Genomic DNA, 11186 nt, shown 5'->3' on the forward strand with positions numbered 1-11186 from the left:
GACACAAAAGATATTTGTTAATGGCTTGAATTCATCTCCAGCAGAGCTGTTTGCCCGGAAGGTTTATTTTAGGGAACAAAGGCCAGCCCCCTCCCACCCCACTCCAGTCTCCTCTAGCGGGCACCTGCAGTGTCCCCTGCAGCCTGTCTGGGAGGGCAGGGTTCACAGACAGAGAAAAGGAAGGAAGAGAGGAAGAGAGGAGAGAAAGGAAGTTCTGTGCCAGGGGTAGGCCGCCTTCAGGAACTTGGAAGTGGTGGTTGGGAGAGGCCCTGGGAGGTGCGGCCATCTGGCCTGGCCACCCTGCAGCCCTCCCTCGACCCCCCGCAGTGGGGGACACCCCGTTTCCTTTCAACTTCCAACTCCAGTTTCCAGTCCTCCCCAGAAGAGGTCCACCCTGTGTCAGGATGGGGGACTCGGGAGGGCCACCCATCGCGCCACCTCCAAAGCACCTTGGCCCAGCAACGTGGCTTGGACCCAGCCTTGACCCCCAAAAGTCTCCTCCTGAGCCCTGAAATGCCACTGTGTGCACTGGACTCAAGGCACAGTGACGCCTGTGATGCACACGAGATGGGGCCCAGGCACTCGGGCTCTGGCCTAACTGCCCTGTACCCTGGCTGCCTCCTCTGTGACCGGGACCTTCTGAGGGGGCCACCGCAGCCCGAGGGAAGACACAAACACCAGCGAAGCCCGCGGTGCCACCAACAAGGAAACGGACACCAAGCAAATCAGCGACAGCGCATCTTCCCGTGAGGCCGAGGGGCTGGGAGGGGAAGGCAGGGCCTCCATCCCTCAGGGAGGCCAGGTGCACACGGCCACGTCGCTCACTGGTCACGTGAGTCCTCTGTATAAGAAGGGAAAGGCGTGGGAGAAAGATCTGGAAGGAAACGGTGAGTGGATCCCTTCTGAAAGGACCCGAGGTGGGTTCTTGGTGGGAAGCCACTAGTTCTGCCCAGGGACCACCAGGACAGCTGGACGCCGCCCCCCCAGCACAGCCCAGTGATTTAAGACAAATCCCCTAGCCCAGCGGGGCGCCTCCCCCTTCATTTATTGAGTCAAGAGCCTAGTGAGATGATGTCCTGTGTCCTTCCTGCTCCGACCTCTAGGAAACCGGCCCGGTGGGGCCCGGGGTGTCGCCCAGAGGAAGGGCACTCACCCAACTCGTGCAGGCCCGCGGGTCCCTCCGGGTTGTCGAGGAAATAGGCCAAACTCATAGTCACCTTGAGAGTCTGAAGTGACCCCAGGAAAGGGGAACTCTGCTCCTCTACCCCTCAAAGATGGGCAGTGGGACTTGGCAGAGGACCCCCACCTGGGTCTGCAGTTTTAAGTTTCGGGAGCAGGTACTGAAATGCTGGGGTCACGGAGTAGGGACGGTCCTGGGTCTCACCTGCACACCTTTGCCTCCCAGCCCCTTGAAATCTATTTCGTTTTATATTTTTGGCGCTGGGGATTGAACCCAGGGGCTCGACCCACTGAGCTGCATCCCCAGCCCTTTTATTTTTAATTGGTGCCTGACAGTAGTACATCAATAGTGGGCCAGGCGCACGCCTGTAATGCCACACCCCACAGGGATTAGGGGCCCTGCTGGTACCCGAGTGGCCAGAAGTCTCTTTGTCCCAGACCTGCAACAGGCTCTAGGCCTGGGCGGCCCCACTGAATGTCTACCGTCTGCCTGCCCAGCAGTGGGAGCCTGCCCCGCCCTGCAGAACAAGGACTTGGCAGAGGGAGACCCTTCTCTGCAAAGCACCAAGAGTGAGGGAGGGGACGGAGCGTGCCAGCTCACAGGGACAGGAACTCCCGCGTGGAGGCCCTGGACGGACACACACCCCGGACACATGTCCCGCCTCAGGCTCACCTTCTGTGAAGGGCAGGAGGGAGAGCCCCCTGGCAAACGCAGCCCTGAGGAGCACCCACGGCAGGCAGCCAGCGTCCCAGAACAGCGAGGTGGCCTGGACAGGGGCCACTTTAGTCTCCTCCAAACCCAGCAGCTGGCTTTGCCCTCAAGATAGGGCCTCGCAGCCCCAGCTCCAGACGCACACACTGAATGTCACCTATCTTTTTGCAGTACCAGAGACTGAACCCAGGTGTTTTCATACAACCCAGCCCCTCTAAATCTATTTTATATTTTATACTTTTGGTGCTGGGGATTGAACCCAGGGCCACTTCCCACTGAGCTACATTCCCTGCCCTTTCTATTTTCCCCCCATATTTTTTTTTTTTTTTTTTTTTTAAAGAGAGAGTGAGAGAGGGGGACAGAGAGAGAGAGAGAGAGAGAGAGAGAGAGAGAGAGAGAGAGAGAGAGAGAGTTTTTTAACATTTATTTATTTATTTATTTTTCTTAGTTCTCGGCGGACACAACATCTTTGTTGGTATGTGGTGCTGCTGAGGATCGAACCCGGGCCGCACGCATGCTAGGCGAGCGCGCTACCGCTTGAGCCACATCCCCAGCCCCCCCCCATATTTTTAATTGGCACATTATAGTTTATATTAATAGTGAGCCAGGTGCAGTGGTGCACGCCTAGGAGGCTGAGGCAGGAGGATCACAAGTTCAAAGCCAGTTTCAGTAACTTAGTGAGGCCCTGTCTCTAAAAAAACAAAAACAAAAACATAATGGTAGTGGGATCCACTGTTAAATATTCACACATATTGCAACACGACAATATAGTTTGGCCAATGTCATTCCCCACATTTCCCCTTTCCTCTACTGACCTTCTTTCAGTTTTTTATGAGATCCCCACACCTTTCTTTCCTTTTTTCCTCTCTGAGATCCACACAGGGGAGAAAACATACAACTCTTCACTTTCTGAGTTTGGCTTATTTTGAGTAACACAATATCAAGTTCCATTTTCCTACAAATGACATAAGTTACTTCTTCTTCATGGCTAAGTAAAACTCCATTGTGTATACATCCACATTCTCTTCATCCATTACCCACTGATGGACACCAAGGCTGGTCCTACAGTTGTGACCTGTGCTGCTATAAACACAGGTGTGCACGTGTCACTATAGCAGGTGCTGACTTTAATTCTTTAGGATAAATACAGAAGGGCAGGATAGCCCAGCCCTTTAAAATATATATATATTTTTTTATATTTTATATATATATATATATATATATATATATATATATATATATATATATATATATATACACACACACCAGGGATTGAACTCAGGGGCACTCCACCACTGAGCCACACCCCCAGCCCTATTTTGAATTTTATTTAGAGACAGGGTCTTACTGAGTTGCTTAGCACCTCATTTTGGCTGAGGCTGGCTTTGAACTCTCGATTCTCCTGCCTCAGCCTCCTGAGCTGCTGGGATACAGGCGTGTGCCACCGTGCCTGGCTCAGTTCTTTTTTTTTACCTTGAGACAAGGTCTTATTAAGTCGCTGAGGCTGGCCTCAAACTTGCAATCCTTCTGTCTCAGCCTCTGGAGCAGCTGGGATTATAGGCATATGCCACCACTCAGGCGCCACCAACAGGCAGCAAATGTCCTCCTTTGTGTGGGGGGAATCATTCTGGATCTGACTATTCCCATCACAGGGTCCCTCTACCAACCCGCAGCCTCAGCCCTCCCCTGCACTTCCTCTCTTGTCTGGGTGTCAAATTTTCTCTCATCTCCAGAAAAACAGGTTTGCCCTGCAGTGCCCAGCGGGTGTTTTGTATTGTCACATCCTAATATTGACACTAGGAAAATCAGCTGCCCATTCCTCTCCGTGCCCGCCCCGTCCCCGGCCACCTTGCCTGCCCCTCTCCTGCCTGCCTCATTGGCCCACACTCTGTGTTTCTCCAGGCCCAGTCCCAGCCAGCCAGTGGCAGGACAAAGGAGAGGCGAGGAAGCGGCCACTCACGTCCAGTCCAGACCCACTGCTGGCCTCCTGGTGGCCACCAACAGCAAAACCCGAGCGCCATTGGGAACTTCCTCAAAATCGCTCAGATTGTTCTGGCCAGAGAGGAAAACAGTGGGAATCTCGTGGGATCCAGTTAAGTCCGCTGCAGGGGAAGCAAGAAGCCATTAACTGTCCACAAACTGCAGTTTCACTAACAGGATGCTTTCCAGGGGGAGGGGAGAACACCGCCATCCACAGCGGGTCGGCTTCAAGCACACAGGGCCCTCTAGCCCCCCACCGCCTGGAGATGGTCAGGAGCCCAGAGGGACTGTCAGGGATTGTCCCTGGCTTCTCCGGCAGCTCAGTGGATCCAGAGGTCCCGTCACATTTGTACCCACCAACCCGGGGAGCTAGCAGGCACGCAGACCCGTCCTGCTCCAGGACTCAGCACAGGGCTCCAGGCCCTCAGGGACAGTAAAACAAGGCCTGTGGACAGAGGTGCTGGGAGGGGAGGCTGCCCCTGGAGACCGGGCAGTCAGGGAGGACTGCTCACAGGAGGTGGCAACTGCGCAGAGAGAGCAAAGAGGGAGGAGCCTGACACCCACAGGGACTGGGGAAGTGTGTCACTCCAGGAATGTGTCTTAAGCCTCACACTATCCCTTGGGAGGACACAGGATGACTGTGGCTGGGGGTGAAGCTCAGTGGCCCAGCACTTGCCTGGCAGCACTGGGTTCAGTCCCGGCGCTGAGGGGGGAAATCATCTAGAAGACATCTTAGAAGTTGGGTTAAATGGGTTTGGCACCAGGGAAAAGCGCACTGTGAACTTTCAGGCGTAAGCTAAGAGCCCTGGAAGCCGCCCCCAGCTGTGTGAGGCATCCTGAGCCAACTCAAGGGGCAGACAAAGAACTGTGCAAACCCAACCCAGGAGGCTCTGCAGAAGCCACAGCCCAGGTCCATGCGGCCCGGGACCCTGGGGTCCTGAGGGTGACAGTGCTGTGGCTACATTCAATGAGTGTCCCCCAAAGCCTTCAGGCATCTAAGTTCGGTTCCATCCTGAGCTAGTGAAGGGCAGAACCTTGGTCTGAGCCTGGTGTTAAGCGGCGGGGCCTGGGAGGTGACACAGTTAGGGTGGTCAGCATGGGACCCCATGACCGAATCCCAGAGAGAGAAACCAGAAGAGATGTCGATGCCCACCTGGGGGCCTCGGCACTAGTTGTCCTCAGGACCCTGCCGGCCAGTGGCCGTCCCAGCTGCAGCTCTCTACCACATACCCCCACAACTAGGACCAAACAAACCTCTTCTTGATAACAAAGCCTTTATTTTTATTCATTTATTTTCATGTGGTGCTAAGGATCCAACCGGGGACCCACCTGTGCTAGGCCAGCGCTCTCCCACTGAGCCACCACCCAGGCCCTCTCCTTGATAACTGTGACCCCAGATACTGCATCATTAGAAACAGAAAAGGCAGATGGGAGGCCCCCAAAACCTGGAGAACGGAGTGTCAGAGGTGAAGACAGTGTCAGAGGTGAAGACGTTGAGGAGGTGCAGGCCTGGGGGAAGGAGCCTGGCAGAGGACTCACCTATCTCTCAGCTGCCTCAGATGACTCTTCAGGGGACACTTGCAAAAGAGCCTGTCAACAGCAGGAATCAGCCACTGAGACCTGGGCCATGCCCCATCCAGTGGAAAGAAGGGTATTTACAGAAGCTACCAGCAGCCACTTGGGCAGGAATCTCAGGTACCCATGTTACAGAACCTACAGGCTCAGAGAGGTGGATGGCCTGTCCAAGGCCACCCAACTGAGAAGTGGCTGCATGGTCTCCAAAAGAGGGCTCTGGGCTTTTAGCTGAAAGGCCCAGCACCTGTGCTTCCTGGGACCTAAGCCTCAGTCTCTCCAGCTGTGAACTGAGGCCTCCTGCTCCGTGAAGTTTAAGCATATGGCCCTTTTAGCCCCAGGGTCCCTTCTAGGTAGGAACATTGTTGCAGCAGCAGCAGCAGCAACAACAATGTCCCGCCGCAGGGGGTGGCTCCTACTAGCGCCAACTGCAGCATCAACCAATGGTTTACTAAGCGTTCTGCATCCCGGGGGCCAGACCCACCCGGAGAGTGGGACAAGCCCTGAAGCCTCGGCGCAGGTTAGGCCGGGTCACCAGGGGGGCGGCGGGGCCTCGAGCGCCGACGCCGCGGCGACTCCGGGACAACGGTAAGTGGCCCGCGCCCTGCCGGGTGGAGCCAGCCGGGCCCGCGGGGCACTACGCAGGTGGCAGCCGGCGACAGCGCCTGGCTCCTCGTGCAAGTTCCTGTTCCGGATTTCCCCCGGCCCTTCCTTAGGTGCACGGGGCCCAGGATCCCGGCGGGGACAGGCGCCCGACGCCATCTTCCCTCTTTTCGTGGACAGAGTTGTGTCGTCTGGGCCTCGGGCTGGCGGTGCCCCACGAGCTCAGGGCCCGGTCTGCATACAACGAAGGTCGGAGCCCCGAGGCCACGCAAGAGGGCGGCGCGAGGGTGAAGGGCAATGTGCCTCTGGGCGGAGCGCAAGGAGCCACCCCTGGCACGGGTGCGCAGGCTGTGGCACGCGGGGCTGCGGCTGGCACGACGCGGGGTGGGGACCTGGAGCCCCCAGCGAGACAGGGGACTTTTAGAGCCGGGGTCTTCAGACGGCCTCCCTCGAGGGAATCCAGACTCCTTCGGGATATGCCGGTGTGGGACGGGGAGGGACTTAGGTCCGGGTCCCCTACCTCGCAGCCGTGCGCCCTGGTCAGCGGCCTGTGCGCTCACCTGCCGGGCTTGGGGCAGGCTGAGCGGCGGGCTGTGGCGGGGCTCTGGGCTCCAACTTACCTCGCGACAGCAGCAGCGGCTGGGAGGGCGGTGGCAGTGTGCGGCCGGTGGCTGCTGCTGTGTGTCGCGCGGGACCTGCTAGGCCCCGCCCCCCGGCCCCGCCCCGCCTGCCCCCCGCCCGCCCCGAGCCCGGAGCCGGGAGTCGGACTCAGCCGCTTGCGGAGCTCGTACCAGAGCATCTGCCGCCTGCTCACGCGCCCCGCCCTGCCCATCAGCGAGTGCGCTCCGCCGGTGCCCGGGTGCGCTCCCTGCGCCCAGCACCGGCCGTTCAAGGTGCGCGCCCGGGAGCTTGAGTTGAGGGATCCGCCGGCCCCAGACAATCCAAACTCTAATGAGCCTCGCTCCGTCCTCTCAAGACCCCATCAGCCATTTTGTACCGGGGATTGAACCCGATGGAGCTCCACCACTGAGCCACATCCTTAGCCCTTTTTAATATTTTATTTAGATTCAGGGTCTCGCTGAGTTGCTTAGGGTCTCACTAAATTGCAGAGGCTGGCTTTGAACTACCATCCTCCTGCCTCAGCCTCCAGAGTCGCTGGGATTACAGGTGTGCTCCACGGCGCCGGGCTAGCCCTGGGCTTTTTTCATGCCCATTTTACCCACGTGGAAAGAGGCTCGGGAGGACCGAATGGCTTTCAAAAACCCGTGCCTTTAGGCTGGTACTTGGGGGAATTCGGGTTCTTTAAACCGTAGTGAAAAGTCAAAACCGTTTCTCGCTCCTTAGAAGCAGCGCAGTGCACCCGCCCTGGAGCTGGGGGCTTCTCCAAGCGCCCAGCTGCGTAGCCCTCCGCACCGAGGGGGGCCTGCTCACCCTGCGCTGGGCGGAGATGGGGGGCGGCGGGGAGGGCAGGGAGGGCACCAGCAGATAGCCCACAGTGGAGGCCGCTGAGAGACCCTGGAGGGAGGAGAAATCCGTAGTTCCAGGTCGGTGGGCGGGGTGGTCTCCAATCCCAACCCCCAGCAGGGGTGTTTTGCGGGTAGAGAAGGAGGGGGTGCTGGGCATGAATAACAAAGTAATCACCTCCAAGAACTGGGCTTGTTTACGGGTCCCTCTCTGGCCAGGGCCCTGGGGGAGGGGTAGACCAGGGCTCCCCTCCCCCTCGTGTCCTTTGCCCCTCTTTCTTCTCTCCCTGGAGAGAGAACAATGTCGCCTACTTGGGCCTCAGTGTTCTCATCTGAGAACCGGTCCTGCAGGGCCATAGGGGGATCAGGAGAGAAGTTTAGTAAACTCAGGCTGTGGGTAACCAGCAGGGGCCCTCCTGCCACAGGGCGTCTTTGGCCTCTTTTCCAGGACCTGCGCAAATTACATCAACTCCAAGCCAGAAGCCCGGCTCTCCCAGAAATGTATTAATAGGCACAGGCGGCCTTCCCTCAGGAGTGGGGAGCCCTGCGGAGGGGGGGGGTGAGTGTGATGATACAGGGTCTCATGGGCAGGAAACCCTTCATAGTGAAAGAATCCTCCACGCAAGACAATTCGCGGGAGAATTCCAATTTTACTGCAAAAGGCTGTGTGCTTATATGGATCTAAGGGGAGATGGCAGGGCTGAGATAAAGGGTTTATTGGCAAGTTCTTCCAATATCAATTCTGGAGCCCAGGAATTAGTTCTTGTTGGGGCTAAGGTTCCCCGCCAGCGAGATTGGAAATTGGCGATGTTGGGAGAATTCACACCTGCAGGAACTTTTCGCCAGTGAAAAAAGGGGAAAGTAGGGAGAGATGGTCCTTAGGCGCCATGTTGGGTTTTTTTTCCTCTGGGGTGCGGCTGCCATTATATTTTTCCCAACATTCCTCCCTTTTTGTTTTCTTAGGAACTGGGGCGTCATTGGTCAGATCCGGCTGCTTCCTGCTGTGTGGGGGCGCGAGGGGCCTAGAAGGGGAAGTGGAGGAATGTTCAGGGAGCAGGTCTGGGGATATCATGGCAGCCAGAAGTAAAACCCAGTGGCTACAGACAGCTGCTTCTGTAGGGGTGAAGTCTATGAAGGCTCCCTGAAGCCACAAGTCGTCGATGGCGTCGAACCAGTCCTGGATGGAGGAGATTGTTGGTGTCAGCCACTGGTCCTGTAGCAGAGACTCTAGGAAATACTGGAAGCGTTGCCTTGACATGGCATCACAGCACCTGAAGAAGATCAGAGCAAACAAAAACAGGATGAAGATGAAAATTAAAGCAAAGGTCAGTTTTGGGCAGAAGTTCTGTGTTGGGGAACTGACAGAGAAGAGGCCAAGGGCCATGAGGAGGCTTAAAAGGACATAAAGACTCAAGAATCCAGGGTGGCAGATTAAGAGGGTCTCCGGGCTCGTTGTCTCCCGCTGTCCCATGTCCGTTGCATTCCATCGTGCCTGGTAGTGAGCTTCAGCACTGCATGAGCTGTTCTCTTGAAGATGTTGGGGGTTCTGGGTCATCAGAGGCTGGTAGTGCCTAAGCAGAAGCTGGTTGAAAGTTTGATTAGAAATTTTCTGCAGTTGGGTTTGAAGGAACTTCATTCTGCAGGGCAAGAGAGCGCAAAGAAGGAGCATCCCAATAAGGGGCCCCAAGAGAGGTAGCAAGTACGTGGCGAGAGAGGATTGGAAGAACCCCGTTATGGGATTAGAGGAGGTGGGTTTGAGCAATTGGGTCAATAATTCCTGCAATTTAACAACATTCTTTTCTATTAGCCCAGACTCATTAACACAGTAGCAACATTCCTCTCTGAGGAACAGGCATGTACCCCCTTTTTCTGCAGTGAGGAGATCAATCGCCCTTCGGTTCTGTAAAGCCACCTGTGCCAATGAAGTGACCTGCCGCTGTAAGGAGCCCAGAGACTCAGCAGTGGTATCGAGCGCTTCCTGCAGTTTTTGTTGCAGGTCATTGGATGCCCATAGAGCATGACCTAGAGCTCCACCAGAGAGTCCGAGACTCGCCACTGAGGTTGTTCAAGTGAGGCCTACCAGAACCGGCAGGAAGACGGCCCTACGGGTGCGGGAAGGTAGGGCCAACTGTCGGAATTCGGTGGGAGTATACAAAGACAGCTGAGGAACTACAGTAACCAAGAAACAGGTGCCAGAGACATTGATCGTCGAGGTACTTAAAGACCCGTTACACCAGAGGAAATGTCCAGGTTGCATAAACGCAGGGCTCCATGGGGTGCTATAGCTCAAGGAACAAATGAGTAGAGGATTCATTGTTGGCAGGTGGAAACAGATGAAAGGAAATGAAGCATTGGTGGAATAACTTTCCGTAGTGGGATATGTGCCACATGTAGGGGTTGTCCTTTCTTAGAGAAATTGTAGGTTTTTGCTGAAATATTTCCTACCGCTAATGGGACCGCTGCTAGAAGCGGACGACTAAGTGAAGCACAGAGGAAGCACTGAGAAGTGGGCACAGAAAGAGGGGTGGAGTTTAATCATCGGAGAGTTTGGGGTAGCAAATTGAGCCATGTGGGAGGGAGGCCTGAGGGGCTGAAGGCTCTGAATCCTCTTTGGGTGGGCTGTGGATAAGATCTCGAAGTTTTGGTTCTGACTCCTTGATGTGTTCCACTACCTGGACGGTTGCCTTAGGTGGCGTTATCAGGGAGCGGCCAACAGTCATCCACCCTGTGGGTCTGGCTGAGGTTGTCCGAGCATAGACAGCAAACTCAACATAGTCCCAACGTTTGGCCTTGGGGTCAGGTATATCTAAGTAGACCATCCACTGTTATCGGATGAAGAGCCCTCATGCCATTTGAGGTAGCTAGAAGTCCACCCTTCAGGGTAGCCAAGTGAGTGGTAAGAATAGCTACCGCGTTCATCACGGAGCCTGCATGACCAGTAGGGGCACCCATTATATATCTCAGGCTGCCAACGGCAATAGTCTTTGGTTTGATCAAAAAGGAAGCAAATGAAAGGCCAGTTCCAGCTACCGAGAACGAAGGTCCTGGAAGGTGACAATTTTAGGGAAACAGAGGTGCAGTTGTGGAGGAAGCAAGTAGTTACATCCACTATGCGGACGTTCTGCATGCCATGTTCTGAGTATCGTTCCGAAGGGTGAATTGGTACATGGCAGGAGAAGAGGGTAAGGACCAGTCCCGACAGAGGGGAAACAAGCAGAGCTCAAAAAACAAGCAGAGAGAGAGGACTAGGGTGTTGGGACATCTCATTGTGCCTTCTTTAAGAGGAATTGGGCTGCGGGGAACACCGTGTGAGCCACAACTTAAAGGGGTGAGATGGGTGTGGAAAGCAGGAGTAAGGGAAGGTTCAGGAGGTGACTCTTGGAGTTCCTCTGGGGTGGTCCTGTCGTCAGCAGGTGGGGCCTCCTGGTGATATGGCTTCAACCTAGAATGTGAATCCAGGGGGTGAGATGGTTGGTAAGGAGAGCTTGGCGGCGGTGGGGGTACAGAGAGTGACAGGACAGGGCCTTCCCATTTGGGGGCAAGAGGCCCTTTCCCCTCGGGGTGTTATAATAGACTAGATTCCCGGGTGTTAAGGGAGGAGTGTTTGGAGAGGAGTCTGGGTCCGGAAGAAGCCAGTCCTGCTATTTCCAGAGTTCCGAGCGGAGATGAAACAAGAG

This window comes from Ictidomys tridecemlineatus, chromosome 6 (assembly GCF_052094955.1).
Source record: "Ictidomys tridecemlineatus isolate mIctTri1 chromosome 6, mIctTri1.hap1, whole genome shotgun sequence".
NCBI classification, from domain to species: Eukaryota; Metazoa; Chordata; class Mammalia; order Rodentia; family Sciuridae; genus Ictidomys; species Ictidomys tridecemlineatus.